Source organism: Pteronotus mesoamericanus, unplaced genomic scaffold (genome assembly GCF_021234165.1).
Source record: "Pteronotus mesoamericanus isolate MK-2021 breed Mesoamerican mustached bat unplaced genomic scaffold, CSHL_Meso_final scaffold_651, whole genome shotgun sequence".
NCBI classification, from domain to species: domain Eukaryota; kingdom Metazoa; phylum Chordata; class Mammalia; order Chiroptera; family Mormoopidae; genus Pteronotus; species Pteronotus mesoamericanus.
This window is the reverse complement of record NW_026555325.1, coordinates 41,510,059-41,532,900: the sequence shown is the minus strand read 5'-3', so window position 1 is coordinate 41,532,900 and position 22,842 is coordinate 41,510,059. Positions and strand designations below refer to the sequence as shown.

The 22,842-nt window shown below is 37.8% G+C and overlaps 1 protein-coding gene across 1 annotated transcript in view; it reads right to left on the bottom strand.

The window, feature by feature from the left end:
* The window catches only part of DNAJC10 (DnaJ heat shock protein family (Hsp40) member C10), a 43,623-nt gene extending 42,815 nt beyond the window's left edge, over positions 1-808 (bottom strand). The window contains exon 1 of the mRNA XM_054562716.1: positions 567-808. The gene's annotated coding sequence lies outside the window, so the exon portion shown is untranslated. The remainder of the gene's footprint in view (positions 1-566) is intronic.
* Positions 809-22,842: the final 22,034 nt, after the last annotated feature.

Genomic DNA, 22,842 nt, shown 5'->3' with positions numbered 1-22,842 from the left:
CTTCTTTACATGCTACTAAAAATACCTTTGTAAAATACAGTGATGGATATTAACAAATATCCAGACCAGAAAAAGATTAGGAAAAAATAGAGAACATATTCTTAAACACCACTTTGGGTCAAGTGGTGTTCCCCGCCTAGCAGTTCTCAGCATGGGTGTGAATGACTTGCTCTGTTCCGAGCTGCGGGGACAGGTGGAAACTGCAGGTAAGTGCAATGAGAACACCTCTTGCAGCCATCACTCTAAAACGGGATGCGGGGAGAGGGAAAAGATGGAGATACTGGGCTACGGAGACGGTCAGATTTTCCTGGTGTGTAAAGTCTCAGGACGGGGGGTGGGGGGAGGGAAGGAGCCCTAATAACTGAAGCTAAAGTGAGGAAATGAATGTAGAAGTGGGGAACCGCCGGCGTGAAGAAAAGTAATAGCGAGGAAGACGGGGAGCGAGAACGCAGTAAGCCGGCCACCGAGCGCAGAGGGTTCAAATCCAGGCACAAGGCAGTTCCGCCCTCCCTTCAAAGAGGGCCCGGGGAGGCGCCGGTTCCAGCAGGGTCCCGGCCCATGCCCACCTCAGTGTTGCGGGGTCGCCACCAGCAGCCACTCCCCCATCTTCATTCTCCCACCGCTGACCCTACCCGGCCAAGCGCAGGTGTGCGTGTGGGAAGGAAACACGCTCTCTCCGAAAGCCGGTCCCCGCGCTCGGAACGGGGAAGGTTAAGCGGTCCCGGCTGTAGCGAGCGCGGCTCCTTGAGCCCGGCCTCCCGGACGAGACGGGGCGGAGCCTGGCGCGGGGCACTGTGGGAAAGGCGTGGATAGCTCGGCCTGGGAGGACCGGTCGCGGGCTTGGTGTGCGCGGCGGCCGGGTAGGGAGGGCGGTGTAGGTTTAGGTTGACGTGGCGGTTGGCGCGGAATCCGTGTCCGGTTTCAACCCGGAGCTAAGCGATATGCTATAATAACCGCAAAGTCCGCGCCCTAAGTAGGGGACCGGCGCACGCGGCAGCCGGATGCAGGACAAGGAAGCCCGCCCCTTCCTGCCCCCGTTGCTATGGTGATGGGGAAACCTGTGGGAGCGCGTTTCGGCCTGCGATTTTCCTGTGATTTTGTTCTTAAAGGGAAGGCAGGGCTACCGAGGATTTTTCTGCTGGGTGGGTAGGGCAGAAAAGGGAAATTCTGTGAGACAAGGAAAGCTCGACTGACGTGACATTGTTTTCAGTGTCAAAATATAGGGTTCCTTTCCAGAATGATATTTTGATAACAAGATCTAGGTGTTAGGCAGGTTTTGGCATGTTATTAACGCCCATGCCTTCTCAGGGGATGGAGATAGAGAAGAATGTACACACACACACTCACACATACACAGGATAATATTTACATATATATGAAACTATACGTTTACACTAAAACTTCTAATTCCAATATAGAGCCGCAGGAGTCATTCCATTCATTCCAATTTTCTCCTTTCCACAGGTATAGCTCCTGTCCCTGACTATAAGAAACCTGGTTCCCATCATCCTTGCTATGTATGTACTTAACTTTCCATTTTCCCATATGTAACCAATCTCCCATTGCTGATGCTAGCCCAGCCCTCTCGTGTGCAGTTGCTCTCTTCATCCTGCTTGGGTTCCCACACTTTATACTGGACCACTCTCCGCAGCACATGCTCAGCTACTTGGCAAAGGTTTCAACCTATGCCAGGCTGCCCTCGCACAGGGACACCTGAAAGGGCTCCAATGTGCAGTTGCTCACCACCCGCATCCCTCTACCTCTGCCCAAGGTGGATGCACTCCTCCCCTTGGCTGGACTCTGACACTGAGCCCACCTCAGCTAATGGCTTGTGGTCTGAATTATTCAGGATGGGGGAGAGGCATGATTATTTTTTTTAAAATAATCATTTGAACTAGAGTTTGAAGAATGTGTTGTAGGAGGGCAGTAGTAAATATAGGAAAACGGCCAATGAGACTATTGTAACGGACCAGGCAATAGATAATGGTGGCTTGGCCCAGGGTGGGGTTAATTTATACAGAGAGAAATAAACAGATTCAAGAAAAAGGAGGTAATATGTATAGGATTTAGTAATGAATTGGTGATGTGAGGAAGAGAAAGATATTTGAAGGCACATCTCTCCTTCGGATAATGGACATCCGGGATGCCCACTTGCTTCAGGGAAACCAAAGCCTTGCCAGCCTAAATGTAATCAAAACTTGTTACAACCACTCCATCACATATGCATGAAATATGTTACAACAAAGTGACCATTGTGTTTCATTTTTAGTTCTAGCTGTAAAATTGCTACTCATCTTTCAAGACCCCGTTCATGTTTCTTCTGAAAAATTTTCTGTGAGCCATTCAAGCCTATGTAATCACTCCATCTTTTACCCTTGCACTAATCACACCATATTGTAAACATATTTCATTGGCTGGCTTACTATAATGAATTCTTTGAGATCAGGAATTGAATTTTTTTCCTGTTTACTTTGTAATCCACTAAATATTGAATACATCAAAGATCTGCTTCAAAGAACAATGGTACAATGAGAACTTTTTTCCTGTGAAGACACTTTGGTACATTTAAAACACATGCCTTTGGAGACTTCTGGTCAAGAAATAGCAGATTAGGTAAATGTGGAACTAGCCTCCTCCTGCAACCATGTCAAGGTTACAACTAAACTACAGAACAACGCTCATTCAGGACTGCCTAAGAACTAGCTGAATAGAAGCTCTGCAACTAGGGAATTAAAGAAGAAGTCACATTGAGACTGGTAAGAGGGGCAGAGACATGGAAGAGGCTGTTTCCACACCCACATGTGGCAGATAAAAATTGGGAGGGGTATATCAGCTGCAGACATCCTCTTTGAGGAGTGAGGGGTCCAAGCCCCACACCAGGCCTCCCCCCCCAGGGTTCCAGTGCAGGGAGGAGAAGTCCTCATAACTTCTCACTATAAAAACCAGGGGAATTGAGGTTGAGGGAGATGGAGGTCTTCTGGAGTCCCAGGTAGTTATTCTTTAAAAAAAAATTTTTTTTAATGTATTGATTTGAGAGAAAGAGATCAATTTGTTATTTCACTTATTTATGTATTCTTTCATTGATTCTTGTATGTGCCCTGACTGGGAAATTGAACCCGTGACCTTGACATATCAGGATCTGTCTAACCAACTGAGCTACCTGGCCAGGGCTCCAGGTAGTTCCCCTTAAAGAGCCAGCACAGACTCAATTGGACTCACTTCCTCTGAGCTCCCGCACTGGGGCAGCAGCTTGAAAGACACCAGAAGCATATGGGGAGGAACTAAATTGTCCACCATCAGGGAGAGAGCCAGGGTGGGGAGCATTTTTCTCCCAGATCGAAGTGCTGGCAAAGGCCATTGTCCCTTTGATGAACCCTCCCCTTCAGAAGTCAAATTTTATTTACTTCTTTTCCTCAATGCCTACCTAGAACAGTACTTGGTATCTACTCAATACATGTATTATGATGGAATAAAGAATTAATATTTATTATGTTTAGAGAAGAAAGAATAGCCATTTACTCCTAAAGTCCTTATTGTCTGGCCTCGGGGAGGGGCATGGAAAACACACACACTCACATGTAGTGATATCATGTTGAATGAGTGATTTAAACAACATGCTGCATCGGGACTCAATTTTGGGCTTAAGTGCTAAAAGAAGAATGAGAGGAAAGTATGGGAGTTTCTAAAAAAAAAAAGAATTCCTTAACAGATTTGGAATTATTGTAGAACCAGGTAGAAACTTTAAAGTCCCTTAAATCCATAGGGGAGAAAATCAAGGCCCAGGAAGTTTGATGAGTGTGACTTGCCTAAAGATACTCAAATGTAAACAGTTGAAATGGAATATAACCTGTTTTCTTAGCTATTAGGAAATGATAATCATAATCATAATAACTAAAATTAACATATGCTTTATATTTCCAGGCACTATATCAAGCATGTTACTTATATTAACATATTCAATTGTCATAACAACTCTATGAAGTGCATTTATTATGTCAATTTTACAGATGAGGTAACAGGCTAAGAGAGGTAAAGCTACTAGCCCAATGTTGCACAGTTAGTAATGGTAAAATTTGGATTCCAGCCTGGGCAATCTAGAGATGGAGTCCATAAGGAACACCTCAATCAGTTCATTGAAATATTTTTGACAGCATTTATTTAAGCTAAGATAGATGTTATTTTCATAGTTTTTTTTGTTTTTTTTTTTACAATAACATAATAACCTATCACAAGAGCTAGACTTGAGGGGTGGGGAGGTAAATTGTAATACTTTATTAGACAAAACCTAATTTGTGAAGACAAATTGGTTGATGTCTTAAAAATCACCTACAGCACTGACTAGTGGAATTGCCATTCAACATATGTGTTAAGTTCAGTTGAATTTGCAATTGTTTATAAGTAATTTTATATTTTTACTTCCAATAAGCAGGTCAACCGCTAGCTGTAACTGACCTTTCTTTTGTGCTTATTTCCTTACATTCAATTATTTTTACACTATATTTTGTTTAAAATGTTATGTGGTAATTAAACACAAACTAACAAAACTCAAAATCATGCAGACATAGTAATGTATACACACAAATACATGTGTATGTACATGTAAATATGTATATATATTTTGTATACATTGTCTTTTCTTGGCACTAATTCCTAAATAAATACTTGCTTAGATGAATTGGTAGTAAACAACAAGCAAATATGGGTTGACAGCCCTAGTGAAATACTTTTTTTCCCCATTTTACCTGATAAACAACAGAAGACCAGGAGATCAGATTATAAATTGATGAAATGTGCCTGCAAATGTACCCACCTCCCAAATCTTTACAGGTAACAGAGAAATTTATTTTTTGAAAAATAAATTCACATCATTGTTGCAGAAAAACAAGGGCCCTCAATGGACCAGAAATTTTGAGGAAACTCTGAAATGTGGAAGACAAAGTTTTGAATTGACATAAGAAATCACTGAGCAAAGCACAAAGAAGGATGTTACAAAATGTGGGAATGGCTCTGGGTGGTATTAACAAAAGCACGGAATGACACAGGAATGAGGGAGTTGGCGCTGTTGGTTGGTAGAGGCACTGCATTTAGAGTAACTATACAGGTTGACCTCTGTGTCTGGTGTTCCTAAAATCATCCCCAGATTTGATGATTTATTAGAATGACCCATCTGACTAAGCATATAATTGTACTGATAGCTAAGATTTATTACAGCAAGAAAATACAAAGCAAAGTCAACAAAGGGAAAAGGCACGTGGACGAAATCTGGAGGAAATCAAGAGGAAGCTTCTAAGCATCCTATCCCAGTGTAGTCACAGAGGAAACACCGCTAATTGTTGGAACTGTAACAATATGTGCAAAGGTTGTGTACAAGCAAAGCTCATTAGGGACCAAGGGACTAAGGTTTTTACTCAGAGCTGGACATGTAGGTATTTCTCTGCTTGGCAGACACCAAAATTCTAGACTCCTAGAAGAAAATTACATGGTTAGCACAAATAACATTGTTTTTAGAGTTCAGGCACAGTGAGCCATTCTTGTCATTCAAGAACTTTTTTTTTTTTTTTGACAGAGCCAATAGATCCAATAAATAGAAGATCTATGCATTATGGAAAAAACTTTAAATGTGTATGTTGAAAATATGCAAAGGAATAAATCATGGGGAAAGTTTAGAATAAAGCTGTCTGAGACATTCCTTGCTGGCTGTCCTTTCTCAGGGAGGAAGTGGGCCTTTTACTGAGCTCCATGGAAATCAGCTACAGCTGAATGTTTAAGGATCCCAATGCTGGTAGAATTCTGAGGTGATAGATTAAGCCCCTGATGCAACATCTGCCACCACAAGGCTTAGATCCAGAACCCTGGTCATGACAGAGAGGGGCTGGTGTTTTCTCTATCAAAACCTCCTCAGCACAAGAACCAGGATGTTCTTTCTGAGTCCAGTGTTTGACCTTCAAGATGCCTGGGTCCTAGCCCAGGATGAAGCAGGCAATGGAGGACCTGTACACCCACTACTTCCTTCTGAGGAGTTTTATCATAGGCCTGGTATGTTTGATCTCTGGCCATTTGACATTGTTCGCTCTGCAGTTGGCACAAAAAGTGGGGCATCTGGCCCAGCATAACAAGGTACCACAGATCTAGGTCCTACTCTGGAAATGGGAGAAGCTAGTATGACTAGCTTCAAGGGTTGGGATAGATAATTACCAGATGGTTGCAGAAACTAGTACTTTGAAGTCCCAAGTTTCTTAAGTAATAAATTTGCTGAGAATGTCAAAACCCAGAGAGATACAGATTGCCAATATTCCATGGCTGCTATTAAGGCCTAAGAGGGAGTTGCACAGGAAATGAAGCAGAAGGGGAAGGGTGAACTGGAGCTGAAGATGAAACCGCTGGTTGGATATTCTGATGGGTGGAATGCGAGAAGATTTTTTAGATAACGTAAGGCCAACTGAAAGGACCGTTTCCCTAATTCATCTCCTATAACCAGAGCAATGTAGGTTGCTACAATGAGACTGAATGTTGTCAGTGTGCAATGTAGCAAGAAGAGGCAGAAGTATAAACTGTGTGGCCCTATGATCACTGCCCCGCTTCCTGCTCCAGTGAAGGTGTAACCTGATATCAGGCCGAGGGAACTGAAAGACGCGCTGGGTGGGCCTCCACAATGAGGCTGCTTCTTGAAAGGCTATGCAGTTATGGCGCTTATATAAAGGCCAAATGAAATAACCTTGAAAGTGTTCCTTACTATGTTTTGTGATCCAAACATTAGGATGTAGAGGCCCTTTCCAGTGATAACCAGACTGAGAGCTTAGTGTGTGAGATAAAGGAACTATTACGGGAGGGCCAGACCATTGGGAAGATGAGAATAAGGAGGGACCAAAAACTATATCCCCTTGTATAACATAAATAATAAAATGGCTTCTCTAATAAGATAGGTGTCCTCTGGGTAGTAGCTAACCAATCCTACCCCACCATGTCCCCAGAGTCATCTGGTAATTCATATGTTAAAGCAGGGGAATTGGTTGTCCAGTGCAGATACTTGCAGGCACAGTTACAGCATTGGAGGTGTGATGCTGTTTACTTTTGGGCTGTCCAGGGAGCCTCAAGTCAGACACTGGATTATACTTGATGGCCCAGAAAATAATAAGCTGAGTCTCCTACCTTAGGATCCTATGGCTATTACATGCACATATCATCTCCATAGTGTGTGGCAATAGAGTGCTGGAACTGGTCCCTGAAATAGACACATTTCACCAGTCTGCTGCTTACCATTCCATTGGTAGACTGGCTGGACCTCTTGCCTAACGTTGTATCTGCCCTGGGTCCATCTCCTCAAGGGTTTATCTGTTCTTTTCTCAATCCAGAAAATTAGGAGCGTGGAAGTGTCTGCAGTGGAACAAATGCAGTGCGGGACCCAACTGTAGACCTGACTTTCTATAGTGTCATTTTTCCCCCCTCCAGTTCTGATTTGATCAATCAGCCAGGAAGCTAGACTGCATCCTGTGTCAGTGGGTGGCTGGACACCAACCTAGAGGCACTCCTATATCCTGTATCCTGAATCACATAACCAGGGCCATACCCATTTTCTCTCTCTTCTCCCTTGTAATATTTTACTTTCAGGCATAGGGAGTGACTCTGTTATGGGGCCACTATACTTATCAGTCTAATAAACACAGTCTTATCTCTCTGAAATGTAGCAGAGTGTGGTGGCACGAGGGGAAATCCTAGATCCCAGAGAAACTGATTTATGGTTTGGTGGATCCGCTAACGCTCAGTGTATGATTCAGTTTGAATTGCAGTCATTCGATAGCCAAGGTCAGGTTTGCAGTATCTGCCAGTGTCTCGTAGAAACCTGAGAGCCACTTTCATTTTGATAGTATTTGTTACAAGGGGATACTATTGCTATATAATAAAACCCTAAAGACCTAGGCTGTGACTCTTCTATTGGGGCATATCAGAAACATCTTATAGTAGCTTTGTCTGCCAATGGCATTTTCAATACCATTGGGTCTGCTGGTCATAAGGTCTGTTTGTGAACTGTTTGCATCACAGCTTAGAAGTACTTATTTCATATGCTTTCTTAATTCACCAGGGCCACCAAAAAATGACCAGTCTCATGAATTACTGGATCATTGAGTTGCAATAGCACAAGTAAATATTGTAGACATTGCCTACAAAATTCAAGCTACCAAATGTTGACCATCATCCTTCACTGATGCAGCAACTTGTATCATTATACCTCATATACCACTTTTACTTTATGATATTAATTCTAATTAATATCAACTCATACTATTATGCCACTTAAAAGGAATATTCCAACATGATCTAGACCCCTTGAATCAAGACACTTTACCAGTGCAGCAGGCTACTGTAATTTATCTCCTATTCTCTTGTCTATGTATGCCTTAGCAAGGTGTGGTACATTCTGCATACCTGTTCCATGTCAATATAGTGGATCAGCATGATTGTCTTCCTGTGTATAACTTATTTCACTTAGTGTAAGTGTTCCCAGGTCTTCTATGATGTTGCAAATGGCATATTTCCTTATGAAAGGCTGAATGATATTCCATTGTATATATACACACACCACATTTTTTTTATCCATTTATCTGTTGACAAACACTTAAGTTGTTTTTGTACCTTGGCTATTGTGAATAATGTTACAATAAACATGGGAGTAAAAATATCTTTTTGAGAAAATGATGTATTTCCTTTAGATACATATCTAAAAATGGGATTGCTGGATCATATGGTAGTTTTATTTTTAATTTCTGAGGAAACTCCATACTGTTTTTCATAGTGGCTGTATCAATTTACATTGCCACCGACAGTGCATAAAGATCCCATTTTCTCCACATCCTCACAAACACTTGTTGTTTCTTGTTTTTTTAATGATAGACATCCTGACAAGAATGAGATGATATCTCATAGTGGTTTTGGTTTGCATTTCCCTGATGATTAGTCGTGTTGAACTCCTTTTTAGTATGATATAGTTCCATTTGCTTATTTTTGCTTCTGTTACCTTTGCTTTTGGTGTCAAATCCAAAAAGTCATCTCCAAGAACAATGTCAAAGAAACTTACTGCCTAAGTTTTCTTCTAGAATCCTTATGGTTTCAAGTCTTTAATCCATTTTCAGTTAACTTTTGGAGTAAGGTAGTGGTTGAGTTCTATTCTTGTGCATGTGATTGTCCAGTTTTCCCAAAGGAGAGACCCTCCTTTCTCCATTGTACATTCTTGGCTTCTTTGTTATAAATTAATTAGCCATATATGCATGGGTTTATTTCTGGGCTCTCTGTTCATTGATCTATGTGTCTGTTTTTAAGCTAATACATTAGGGTTTTCTATATATACTATTATGTCATCTGAAAATAAAGACAATTTTACTTTTTTTCAAATTTGAATACTTTTTAATTTTTTCTCTTGCCTAATTGCTCTCACTAGGACTTCTAGTACTATGCTGAATAAAAATGGTGAGACTGGGCAGCCTTGCCTTATTCCTGATTTTGGAGGAAAAACTTCCAACTTGTCACCATTGAGTATGATGTTAGCTGTGTGTTTGTTGTATACAGCCTATATTATTTTGAGGTATATGTGCTTTCTATGCCCAGTTTGTTGAGTTTTTATCATAAAGGGATGTGGAATTTTGTCAAATGCTTTCTTGATATCTATTGAAGAGATCATGTGATATTTATCTTTTGTTAATGTGGTATATTCAAATTGTTGATTTGCATATGTTGAAACATCCCTGCATCCCAGGGGAAAATCCCACTTGATCATGGTGTATGGTAATTTTTAATATACTGTTGAATTCGGCTTGCTGAAGAATTTTTGTTGAAGATTTGTGTGTCTATGTTAATTAGAATACTGGCTTATAATTTTCTTCTCGTGTAGTGTCCATATCTGGCTTTTGTATGAGGTTAATGCTGGCCTCGTAAAATGAGTTTGGATATGTTTCCTTCTTTTTAATTTTTGGAAGAGTTTGAGAAGGATTGGTATTAATTCATCTTAGACTCTGGTAGAATTCACCTGTAAAGGCATCTGGTCCTGGGCTTTTCTTTGTTGAGAGGTTTTTGATTACCAAATTAGTCTTACTATTCAGAGTTTCTGTTTTTACATGATTTTGGTAGATTGTATGTTTCTAGGAATTTGTCCATTGCTAGGTTATTTAATTTGTTGGCATGTGATTGTATAGTAGTTTCTTATGAGCCTTTATATTACTGTGTTAGTGTTATGTCTCTGTTTTTGTTCACAATTTTATTTGAGTCTTCTTTCTCTTTTTTGTGGCAAACCTAGCTAATGGCTTTTATATTTTGTTTATCTTTTTAAAAAATTAGCTCTTAGTTTCATTAAGCTTCACAGTCTCCATTTTATTTGTTTTCACTCTGATCTTTGTTATTACTTTTCTTCTAATTTTGGGCTTAGTTTATTCTTTTTTTCCTAGTTCTTTAGTTCTTTGAGGTGTAAAGTTAGGTTGTTTATTAGTTTTTTTTTTGTTTTTGTTTTTTGTTTTTGTAATGTAGGTATTTATTCCTGTAACTTTCTTCTTAGAACTGCTTTTGAAGTATCCCATATGTTTTGGTATTTCGTGTTTCCATTTTCATTTGTCCAAGGTCTTTTTTTTATTATTTCTTCTTTGACTCATTGGTTGTTCAAGAACATGTTTTTAATCTCCACGTATTTGTGAATTGTCCTGTTTTCTTCTTGTAATTGAGTTTTAGTTTTACATCACAGTGGTTAGAAAAGATGCTGGATGTGATTTCAATCTTCTTAAATTTATTAGGCTTGTTTGGTGGCATAACATATGATCTATCCTGGAGGATGATCTGTGGGGAGAGTGGCTGCACCGCCTCTGTTGGCAGAATTGCTTCTGTACCATTTAAAACTGCTTCCCCTCTTTTTTTGCTATAGTATTGTGGGACTTGTGAATTCAAGCCAGTGGCTATCAGACCTAGGTGATTTGGGGGCCTGGCATTTGGGTAGCATCCATAAAAATTGGGGGGCTAGTTGTGTGAATAAGTTTCTTTCAGGAAAACTGGGGATTTGATTCTATTGTTGGAACAAGCCACATGGAGAAAGCAGGGATGCGCCCACTGGTTTCCTGGGTCTCTTTGGAGGATTCCTGATACATGCTAAATTAGAAGTTGGATCCTCAGGCAGCAGCTTGTGAAGTATGCAATGAGACCTCTTTCAGGGTAAGACTGGGAGATGAATGTTTTTGCCTGTTCCTCCTGTGTTGAGCCCTGGGGGAGATAACCAGGACAAGTGCAAGCCATGCTGGCCATCATAGCTAGGCCTTTAGGGCTCCCATTTTTCAGGCAGTAGCTGGAAATGATGACATTTCAGATATTTGTACGGTACTTTCCAGAGAGATACTGGCAACCTTGTTTTATTGGAGTGAGCCATGAGAAATGGGCCCCTTTGCCCTGACCGCTGTGCTGAACCTGAGGGGATAGGTGTGGTAAGTGTTCACGCACCCTTTAGGAACTGCTTCTTTGTTCGCCAGAGTCCCATGGATGCCATGGACAATAGCCCCATTAGCCCTCAAGAGCCAGGTGCCTTGGGGACCTGTCCCTTATGTGGGAGACTTAACAGCTGACCCAACCCAAGAGCTGAGTGCTGCTTAGCTGTTTGATGATTCTCTTTTCTCTCAGATCATTCCACCTCCCTGGTCAGAACCAGGATTTCTATTCCCTCTGTTCATGAAAGCACTATAATCAGATGTCTTTTAGCATGGAGAGTCACTGATCTTTCAAGGGCTATGAAAATTAATGAGTGAAGATAGGTCTGCTTTTCCAGAATGTAAGTTGGAATTAATGTAAGGGGAACTAAAAAAATACATTGCCAAAGAGGACTGAAGAGTTCTTAGAAATAAAGGTCAAATCCCAAGTAGGATATTTAACCTAATGTGAAAAATACATCTTGAACTACTTACTTGCACCCTGCCCTGAAAAGATACTCTATCTTGCTTTCATTAGTCTCTCTAGAACAATTTGGTTGGTTCAGATATACTTTAGCAATCAACTTAAAATACATGAACAGTTTCATATCATTAACTTTCATCTCTATTTGCCATTATAACTTGGAATTTTAAAAAATAATGATTATCCTTTTAGAAAATACTTTGTGTGACTTTTCCTATCTGAAAGATCGCAAGAAAGTAAGTTACACAAATCTGAACTGTTATATTTAAACTGTCACCCATTCACTCATTTTATTTCTAAGAAGAAAAGACTTGAATTTCTCCTAGTCACATCAACAGTGGTGAGGGAGCAACAGCAGACACTTTACTAATAGTTAGAATGACTCCAGACAAAAATTATTAATATGGCTTATAAGTTAAGAGAGATGTAAATAATTAAGAAAATAGCTTTAAAAAGTATTTTATTGTTCTAATTTAATATTATTTACACATTTTCTAATTCAAATACCTTTTTAAAATAGCTTTTATAATTATGAAAAATAAGACAGTGTGTCTCTATTTTCTCTGACCCCATCTGTTAATTAATTGCACATCTTTTGTGATGTGGATCACCTACAATCTTGTGTACATTTCTCTTCTCCCTCACTAGAATGCAAACTTTTAAGGACAGGGAGTCTACCTTTCATCTCTGCATCCTTCACTAAAAGCAGCACAGTGCTTTGCAGATTGTGTGTATCCAGTACATTTGTATATGCATAAATTATTACTTATCACTTAGGCTAAGGTTTCTTTCACAATTTTAATTTTAATTTTATATTCATTTCTTTAGAGGAACCTAGAATCTAGAGCCCAAAAATGAGCTGAGTCTTCCTTAGATTGATTACTTATGTATGTATTTATTTATTTATTAAAAGTATTTACATAAAATACAGGAATTATCAAACAATAATTAAAACTGGTCCTGTGAGCATCACCTCTGTCAGTTATTTTTTTTTAATTCTCACTTGAGGATGTATTTATATTGATTTCAGAGAGAGAGGAAAGGAGAGAGAAACATTGATGTGAGAGAGAAACATCAATCAGTTTCCTCCTGAATGACCCCCGGCAGTGGATTGAATCTGCAACCTAGATATGTGCCCTGACCAGGAATCAAACCTGCAACCTTTTCTTGTATGGGATGATGCTCCAACCACTGAGCCACCTGGCCAGGGCCCAGTCAGTTATTTTTGTGGGAATAAATGTTCTGTTCTTTGATCACTCTTGACAAATCACATTTCCTCTGTTCTGTCTTTGAAGACTGACATAGAATCACGAGAGTAAAAGCCAACAGGTAGTTTCAGACAAATCTAGCACTCTTAGTCATTTGGACACAGGTTTAAAAAAATAAACAGACATTAAAATCTAGGGTGGTAAAAAATAGAACTAAACAGCAGGAAGTAAACAAAGCATTCATGTCAGGAAAGAGAGATTTTCTATAATGAAAACTAAGAATATGCATCTAAGGATTATATTTTTTAACGGCAAAATCCCCAGAACTAATTTGCCATATGTGGTATTTTGGAGACAGTTAGCCATGACTGTAAGGTGGACTTGCAATGCAGACAACCCTAGAGTAAGCCGCTCATTTTCACTTTTGGGAAATGTGACCTGTTATGGAAGTACTTGTGTTGTCAAGAAGAGTGGTATAATGACACAGGCAAAGAGAAAGTGGTTTTCTTAATGAGAAGGGAAAGTTGGAGAATAAAGTGTTGTCTATTTTCTTTTCCTTTTTCCTTTTCCCTTTTTTTTTTTTTTTAAGAAGAGAAACAGGGATAGATGACCAGCAGTGCTGTTAGCAGCCTGAAAACCACAATGAAGAGCAGAGATCACAAGAGAATGAGACAGACCTGAGCTTGAATCCCACTATGCCACAGCAGCCCCGGACAAACCAATTAAACTTTCTCAGTCATAGTGAGAATCTTATAGTGTTCTTTTGAAAATTAAAAAGCCCATGTTTTTTAAAAGCTTGGTACATAATAAGCATTCACAAATGGTATCATAAGACAAACTTGTTTTTTTCCCCTACAGAACTATTCTTATAGCAGAAAATGGTATTTCATCATGCTATTTTAGCTTAGTGGACATATTTCATAAGAACCTGCAACTGCCATCTAAAATTTTACATACTCTAAATAACCTCCTCTTTTTTTACTTTCACTTTTTGAAGAGGAGTTAGCAAGTCAGATGACATATACCTTGCAGGATAAAATCATATATTTGTATTCTTGATCTTAAATTAGTTTCTTGTAAAACACATTATGTGTATCAAAATCATCAATGCTTTATTATTCCCTCAGGGAATGATAAAATCAATTTTCAGAAACTAAAAAGCAAGAAAAATTTGTTCCTGAAATTTTGTTTATTTACCCAAATGCAGCACCTTGTCAACCCAGAACAATCAGCAGATTATACCTATTTCATTACCAGGAAAGAAATAGACTGAATTGCCTCCTAATAGCAGATAGTCATGTATTTAGTACAGAGTTTTATCTAGAAGCATTAGTTATCCTGCTGAGTACAATTCCTAGCCTGGTTTCCTTTGTGAAGTTTCAGGGTGAGGGCAGAGATTTGAGTCAAGCGGGGATCAAGATGCCAACATCACTACTAATATAGGGCTATGTCAGGAATAGACATGCAGCCTGTCTTTAATACTTAAGAATATTGAAATAGATTACTGCTTGATACTCCTGTTAGTTGACAAGTGCTGCCAAGTGTCTGTAGACATTCCTTGGGACCTAGAGACCTCAGGGCCAAATACCACTGTGTTCTCATATTCTCCCACATGAGTATATTTAGAGATGAAGTCAGCTTGAAATGAACATTAAGAACAGTCTTAAAGGGAAAATGAAGTCATTGCCTTGTTGATAAGGTATGTTATGTGCTTACCGTAGTCAAATGTCTCTGGACTTTAAAAAGAAATATGTATTTTTTTCATGGTAAGAATAGGTATAAAAAGGAGGAGAAAAAGAAAAAGAAAAGCTCATATATCTACTACCCCAATATAATTACTATTAGCAGTTTTCTATGTATCATTCAGTTTTTAGAAATCTGTAAAAATACTGAAATTTTTTTATTCTGCTTTCTTTTAAAAATTATCATATATATTTTTTCAGTGTTTTAACATAATCTTTATAAACATATTTAATAATAGTAGAGTGTATAATATTTCACTAAATGGATTTAACATCATTTAGTCACCCTACAATTATTTTCAGTTTTTTAAGTTGTTTTCTGATTTCCCATTGCTATTATAAATAATGCTGATGTAAGCATTCTGCATAAAACCTTTGCTGGTTTAGATTTCTTACTTTAAGGTAAAGAGTTGAATTTTAGGGTCCAAGGTATACAGGGGTAAGCCAAATTAGATTTACGTTGTGATTATGTGAAACACAGATTTAATAAAGCTATTGTAATAATCATGACCTGCGTGTCTTTTTCCACTTAAACAACTGTAAGCCTACTTTTGCTCAACTCCCCTATTTAGGGAATAGGGTCTATTTCCCTGAGGCATTTTAGGAGGCAAAGAACTACTTCCTTCTAATAAAAACCTGATCAGTACTCTGAAATCTGGTGCCTGAAGGTTTTCTTGAGGAGTTGTATTTTAAGAATTGCAATGGGGCACATAAGATCTGTCACTGGTAAAAACCACTTAGTAGTTGCTATCTAGAGGAAAATGTCAACCACTTTTGCTGCTCTTCTGATGTGTAAGAGGAGTTTAATTTAACTGAAAACTGAACATATTTCCAACTCTATACACTCCTCAAGCAAGGGGAGAGGAACTAGCATTCGTTGAGTGCCTACTTGGCTCCAGGCACAGTAGTGGAGTTACATAGCAGGGCTGTTGCTTCAATTGTACTGACAGGGGAACTCAAGAGTTAAAGATTTTATCTTCAGTTATAGTTGATAGACTTAAGTGATTAATTCCTGTGGAAAGCCATTATTCTGGGAACTGGAATGAAGGGCCTAAGTCACTCCAGGCAGTAGACAAGCAATTCAACTTCTGTGCCCCAGGATGTCTGCAAGTAATCAGATGGTATCTGAGCCATTGTGTTCCAGGGAAGGAATGTTATTGATTAAGTTTTTGAGCGTTAAGCCCTAGCCCACTTTAACTATAAACTCTGTGATTTTTATTAGGCGATTTTGCTTAACGACTATATATTTTCTGGTGATTTGAAATACTTCTTTTTTATTTTATTTAATTTCTATATGTGCTTTCCCTATTTTTGGACTTTCAATTGTTTCATGGTTAGTCTGACTACTCATATGTCAATGGTACATAATTTTAATTATTTAGGCTTGATATTATTTTAATGTCTAATAAAGCTAGCTAATTCTCCTTTTTACTCACCTCCCCCAGGCCATAGTTCCCTTATTTTTGGGTTTTCCTGTCTTATCTTTGCTTTTTTATTTTTCCATGTGGACTTTAGAATCAATTTTATGAATTCTAGGAAGAAATATGTTGAGGATTTAAATGGAGTTACATTAAATTAATAAATTAATGCTGAGAGCACTGACATCTATATAATGTTGAGCTTTCTTCTTCATGAAATATCTTCAGAAAATGCCTTGCATTTGCTTAACTCTACATTTGGTTTTTCAGAGTGTTTTAATAATTTTTTCCCATAAAGATTTCACATTCCTTAAGTATATTTCTATCATTTTGTATATCAACATATATTTTTGTTGCTATGGTAAATGGGGTCTTAGTTTCCATTATATCATTAAATGACTGTTGGTTTGATAAATTCTATTGATTTGCATATCCTACTACCTGAGTTGTTTGTGGTTGTTTTTCCATTGATTTTTTTGGGATTCCCTGGTATATGTCACATCAGATGATACAACTTTTATGTTATTAAGCAAGAGAAAGCCTTTAGGGCATTTTCAAATTCACATGAACTAAAGGCTTCTTCTTTCTTTATGGATTAAACTTGATACTTCCAATACATATGAAAGAGTAGTGACAGTAGTTATCTTGCCTTTAAAAAGAATGTTTGTAATACACTTACCCATTATATGAACTCCTTGCTTAGTGACTGTAATTTGTTAACCGAGTCTCTATTACCATTTTAATTCAGCCTTTATTAGTAAAACTTTAAGAAGGAGGAAAGAACTACTGGGACTAATTGATGAAATAGGCTGTCGGGGATGTACAGAAGAAAATAAAGCAAGTAGAAAGCAAGCTTCTTTAACTTTTTATAAATAGTTGTGAAAATAGAACTTCTTTAGGTAAAAAGCTTTGGATCTGCAACTGAATTTGTTTCTGGTTTCACCATGACGAGAGGTGGTAATTCTGAATAGATTATGGACAAGTTTGCATGTGGAACTAGGGTAGGTGGGCTTTTTATTTGCTAGTTCTACATACACAGCTACCAGATTATTATAAATTGGAAGTAAAAACACAGATTTAAAAAAATTAAAGGGAAAAATTAGGAGAAGGTATACTAGAGTCTGGGTCTCTTTCATTGTGTTTGTAGTTCTTAGCAGCAGGCACTGTTGGTATTTTGCTAAGTATTTGTGTAAAGAAATGATTTTGAGGCAAATTTAAAAACAATGCAACTGAAGTCATGTTGCATAGGGGTTTAGTAAATAGTGTAGGATAGTGTTTTGGTGGGAGGCTTCTTGGGTTTAATCTTGGCTATTCCACTTACTAACTGTGATTATGGTCAAATTCTATACATTTTTCTGTGCCTTAGCTTCCTCACCCACAAAAAAAGGTGTGAGATGTCTACTTTATAGGTTGTTGTTAGGTTTATATCAATTTTTACATATGAGTTTAAAGCATCACCTAGCACATAATCAGCAATCTGTAAAGCATTCATATTTTTGTTGATGGCAAGTTCTGTCTAGATTTATGTCTAGATACTCCCATTTGTCACCACTTTTTAGAGTGCTAAGTCTGGAAAATTAAGGAGATTTGTTTCATTAAGCCAGAAGTTAGGATGCTTATCTTATGGTTAATATTTCCTATTATAATATTCTTTAAAAAAAAAGATTTTATTTATTTATTTTTAGAGAGAGGGCAAGGGAGGGAGAAAGAGAGGGAGAGAAATGTTGATATGTGAGAGAAACATTGATCAGTTGTATCTTGCATGTACTCCAACCAGGGACCAGGCCTGTAAACCAGGCTTGTTCCCTGACCGGGAATTGAACCAGGGACCTTTTGCTTTGTGGGACGATGCCCAATAAACTGAGACACACCAGTCAGGGCCTATTATAATATTCTGGGTTTTTATTAGATCAGAAAATGTATCCTAGGAGTTTTGGTTGAATAATCAACATATTTAAGGAAATACTACCTAAAGAAGTCTATAATTGTCACATAAAAAAAAGTAGATAAAAACCAAATTAAAAAAACTCAAATAGAATTCAGTTTCAAAATATTCACATATTATTTTTTGAAAACAATACCATTATATTGAAATGCTGCCTCATGTGCTATTAAGATAAAATAGATAATTCCTAAAGACAAAATATTTTTTTAAGTGATATATTTTCTGAAATACTGTTCTCTTACGATTTTTTATTTAACTTTTCTTCCCATGTCATAGTCTAGTTCTAGGTATAGAGAAGATAAACTATGGTAGAAAGAAGCAAGGGTATGTTACTTACCTCTTTGGGCTTCATTACCTTCTCATAAAAGTAGAAATTTATACTAGGTATCTTACATATTACTTCCAATTCTGAAATTTCATGAATTTCCTATAAAGGAAATCTTTATTTTAAGAGCAAAGCCTTATGTAAAATTTTTAAAGAGATTTATTGATTTCAGAAATAAAGAAGAAGGGAGAAAGAGAAATGACTATTTGTTGCTTCACTCATTCATGCATTCATTGGTTGCTTTTTGTACGTGCCCTGACCGAGGATTGAACCTGCAACCTTTGTGTTATTAAATGATGTTCTAAAAATTTCAGCTACCTGGCTAGTGCAAGGAACTCTTAATCTACTTTAAAGTAAATGGGTACAATAAAGGAATAAAATTTAATGATATTTTTAAGGTAGGCTATATAAATAAATAATGCGATTGATATAAAATATCCTCTTGAATACTCCCATAACTATGAAAACGTTTTATTGGGTATTCAATTTTATTTATTTATTGTTGTTCAATTACAGTTGTCCCAATTTTCCCCCCGTTGCTTTTCCCTACCCTGTTCACCCCTCCCTTTCTATAGTCAATTCCCACCCAATTGTCCATGTCCATGGGTCCTTAATACATGTTCCTTGACTAGGCACTTCCCCTTCTTCCCCCCATTATCCCTCTTCCCCTTCCCCTCTGGTCACTTTCAATTTATTCCTTATTTCCATGTCTCTGTTTCTATTTTGCTCATTTGTTTGCTTGTTTGTTTGTTTGTTTTATTAGGTTCCAATTATAGGTGAGATCATATGGTATTTATCTTTCATAGCCTGGCTTATTTTGTTTAGTTTAATACTCTCCAGTTCCATCCACGCTGTTGCGAAAGGCAGGAGTTCTTTCATTCTTTCTGCTACATAATACTCCATTGTGTAAATGTACCACAGTTTTTTTTATCCATTCATTTACTGATGGGCACTTAGGCTGTTTCCAGCTCTGGTTTGTTATAAATAACACTGCTATGAACGCTGGGGTGCACAGGTTCTTCTGAATTGGTATTTTAGGATTCTTAGGGTATAATCCCAGCAGTGGGATCCCTGGATCAAAAGGCAGTTCCATTTTTAAGGAAATTCCATACAGTTTTCCGCAGTGGCTGCACCAGTCTGCCTTCCTATCAACAGTGCACTAGTATTCCCTTTCTCCACATCCTCACCAGCACTTGTTTGTTGATTTGTTTATGATGGCCATTCTGACAGGTGTGATGTGGTATCTGTTGTGGTTTTAATTTGCATTTCTCTGATGACTTGTGATGTTGAGCATGTAGGTATTAAATTTTAATTTATATTATATAGAAACCATATATCTTTTGTCTGCTCTTAGCTTTGACGATTATATTTTGCTATCAAAGTACTTTATGAAAAAGCCTGCTTTCATTATAATGACATATTTGGTAGCAACTGGTATAACTTCCATTTTTAGAAAAATATAGATTATTCATTGTAACATATTAGGAATCAATGTAGCAACTTTGACGGTTTATAATTGACTATATAATTTACTTTTTATGCTCAAGAAATTTTAAGGGACTTAAATTTTGCCCTATTTACAAGCTAACAATTTAGTCGCATGGATGCTCTCAGAAGATAGACTTCTAGATAAGGGAGGAAGGACAATTTATTAATCACGGCAACAGTAGAAGCCAGAATATCAACACTTGGGTATTTGTTCCCTGAATCTTTATTTCCACAGTATGATGTGACTAAGACTAGATAATACCTGCATACACAGTGGGTTGTGTTCTAGGAGAGAAACCATGAACTTAAGGAAATCTGAATCTTTAATGCTGGACAATAAGGACACCTGCCCTTTGCTCCATATGACACATTATTTCTGCTTAACAAAGCTGTTCACTATACAAATATCCTCAAAGAGCTAGTCCACAACAAAGGGCAGTGAGTGAGTGCCTTTGCTCACAAGGAGTGCAGAAACATTAGAGAATTGTGTCTTAATACATACACCTCTTGATACTAACTTTATATATTCTGATTAATTTTTAATAATGTACATGTTCAGATGATGACATGCCAAAACTTGAAAATCTAAGTTTAGCCTAACACATTTGCAAGGTCATCAATATGGAATGATCAGAATTATAGAAGTTTTCATATTGGGTTAGACAATGATATATCTAAAATGGCACGAGGCTAGTTATAAAATGGTATACCTTCATTAATATTTGGTAGCAACTGGATTTCTGATAATATTATGTGAGTTGTTATGATTCTTTTTCTGTATTACTGCCATTCTTTCCATTCTAAGGAAATTACTCTGATGTTTTCTAAAAGTCAATCCTGGAGTAGCAAGATGAAAACTCCACAAGTCACTTGATAACTACTGGCAATACTCATTAGAACATGAAATAGACAATGTTTTAGAATGGGGGTTTCCAATCTGGGGATAGCCAGACTTGGGAGCGATAAAAATCATTATTACAAATTAAAATGAAGATTGAGTTGCCTATGGAACTGAGAAATTCCGAGGGGGCAAATTTAGTTTACTAAAGTGAATGTGTTGCCCTGGCTGGTGTGGCCTGTGAACCAAAGGGTCGCTGGTTGGATTCCCCATCTAGGGCACAAGCCTGCTTTGTGGGCCAGGTCCCCAATAGGGGGTGTGCGAGAGGCAACCACACATTGATGTTTTGCTCCCTCTCTTTTTCCTACCCTTACCTTCTCTAAAAATAAATAAATAATATATATATTTTTAAAAAGTGGATGTGTTAACAGAAAGACTCTGGCAGACACCACACAGAGGCAGCCTGTCATGAATGCTGTTCAGCTAAAACTCCTAAGGTTTCTCAGCAAATCCAGAAATAACTAAAATAGTTTATAATACTAATAAATAGTCAACTGGTTCCAGGGCGGACTGCCAATGGCTTCCAGCCAATCAACTTACACAAAGAAAAATGAAACAAATGCCCTGAGAAGTCTAGTTTCTTTTTTCCCCTACTCAGTCTCCTCTTTGTTTTATAAACTTTGTTTTTTTTCCCTTGTTTTTTTTTTTTTGCTATTATGTGGTGAAAAGTGTTTAATAACTGACTCTTTTATATGAGTTACAGTTTGTATGAATATTAACTGTTTCTGAGTTATGCGTTGACAGTACACATTTGTATCTCCTGCACTCATGTGTAATACTATTTTAAAGTGTCTTTGTGCTGTTTTGTTAAATAAGTTATAAGTTTATATAAAAACATTAATAACAGCAGCTTTTAATGTACATTTTCTCCATCAACAGATAATACTGAAAACAATGGCTCTTATAATAACCATTAATCAATTAGTCAGTATTTTTAAAATATCCATTATTCTTAGCATGGTCTCTGAAGACAACTAGTTAGGGATACAAGAAAAAGACAAACTGTTTAAGTAATTGGTGAGTATTCTATTAAATATGAAAATGATTAGTTTGGACAATAAATATTCTAACAGTTTAGAGGAGAGGTTTAACAAGCAGAGGTCAAGTTGGGGCTGAAATGATGGAGGGGTTATGGAGTGTGTGGTTATGAAGAAAATGCCATGAAGAACATTTTAGAAAGTTACAACAACCAGAGAGCAAAGTGGCAAATGAGGCTAGTAAGAAGGATGGAAGAAATGTATATACAGATGGTCCCTGCCTTACAATGGTTCAACTTACAACTTTTAGACTTTATAATGGTGTGGAAGCAATATGCATTCAGCAGAAACTGTACTTCAAAGTCTGAATTTTGATCTTTTTCCTGGGTTAGCAGTTTATGTAGTATACTTCTGTGATGCTGGGCACTGGCAAGGAGATGATTTTCCTCAACTGTAGGCCAATGGAAGTGTTCTGGGCGTGTTTAAGGAAGGCCAGGCTAAGCTGTGATGTTCAGTAGGTTAGGTGTATTAAGTATATTTTTAGCTTATGATATTTTCAACTTAGAATGAGTTTATCAGGATGTAACCCCATCGTAAGTGGAGGAGCATCTCTATAGGAAAAAAGGGGTTTGTATAGTTTGAGTGCTAGCTGCTGACAAAGATATTGTCATTGACCAAACTCTACTCAGCCTACCCTAAACTCTTTTTCAACCAGGTCTGACTTTTGGACTTTCATGGTCATCTCTGCATTGTCCAATTTTAGCAAGTATACTGCTAAGTCAATTTAATTAGAGTCCCCCACCCTCAATATTTGATTGGGTTCTTATCCACCACCATCCTCAAGTGATGTCTGGTCAACGTAGCCTGCCTTCAACAAGAATCCTGTTAGGACAGTTTAGCCAGAATCCTTCCTTACCTCTTATGTTTT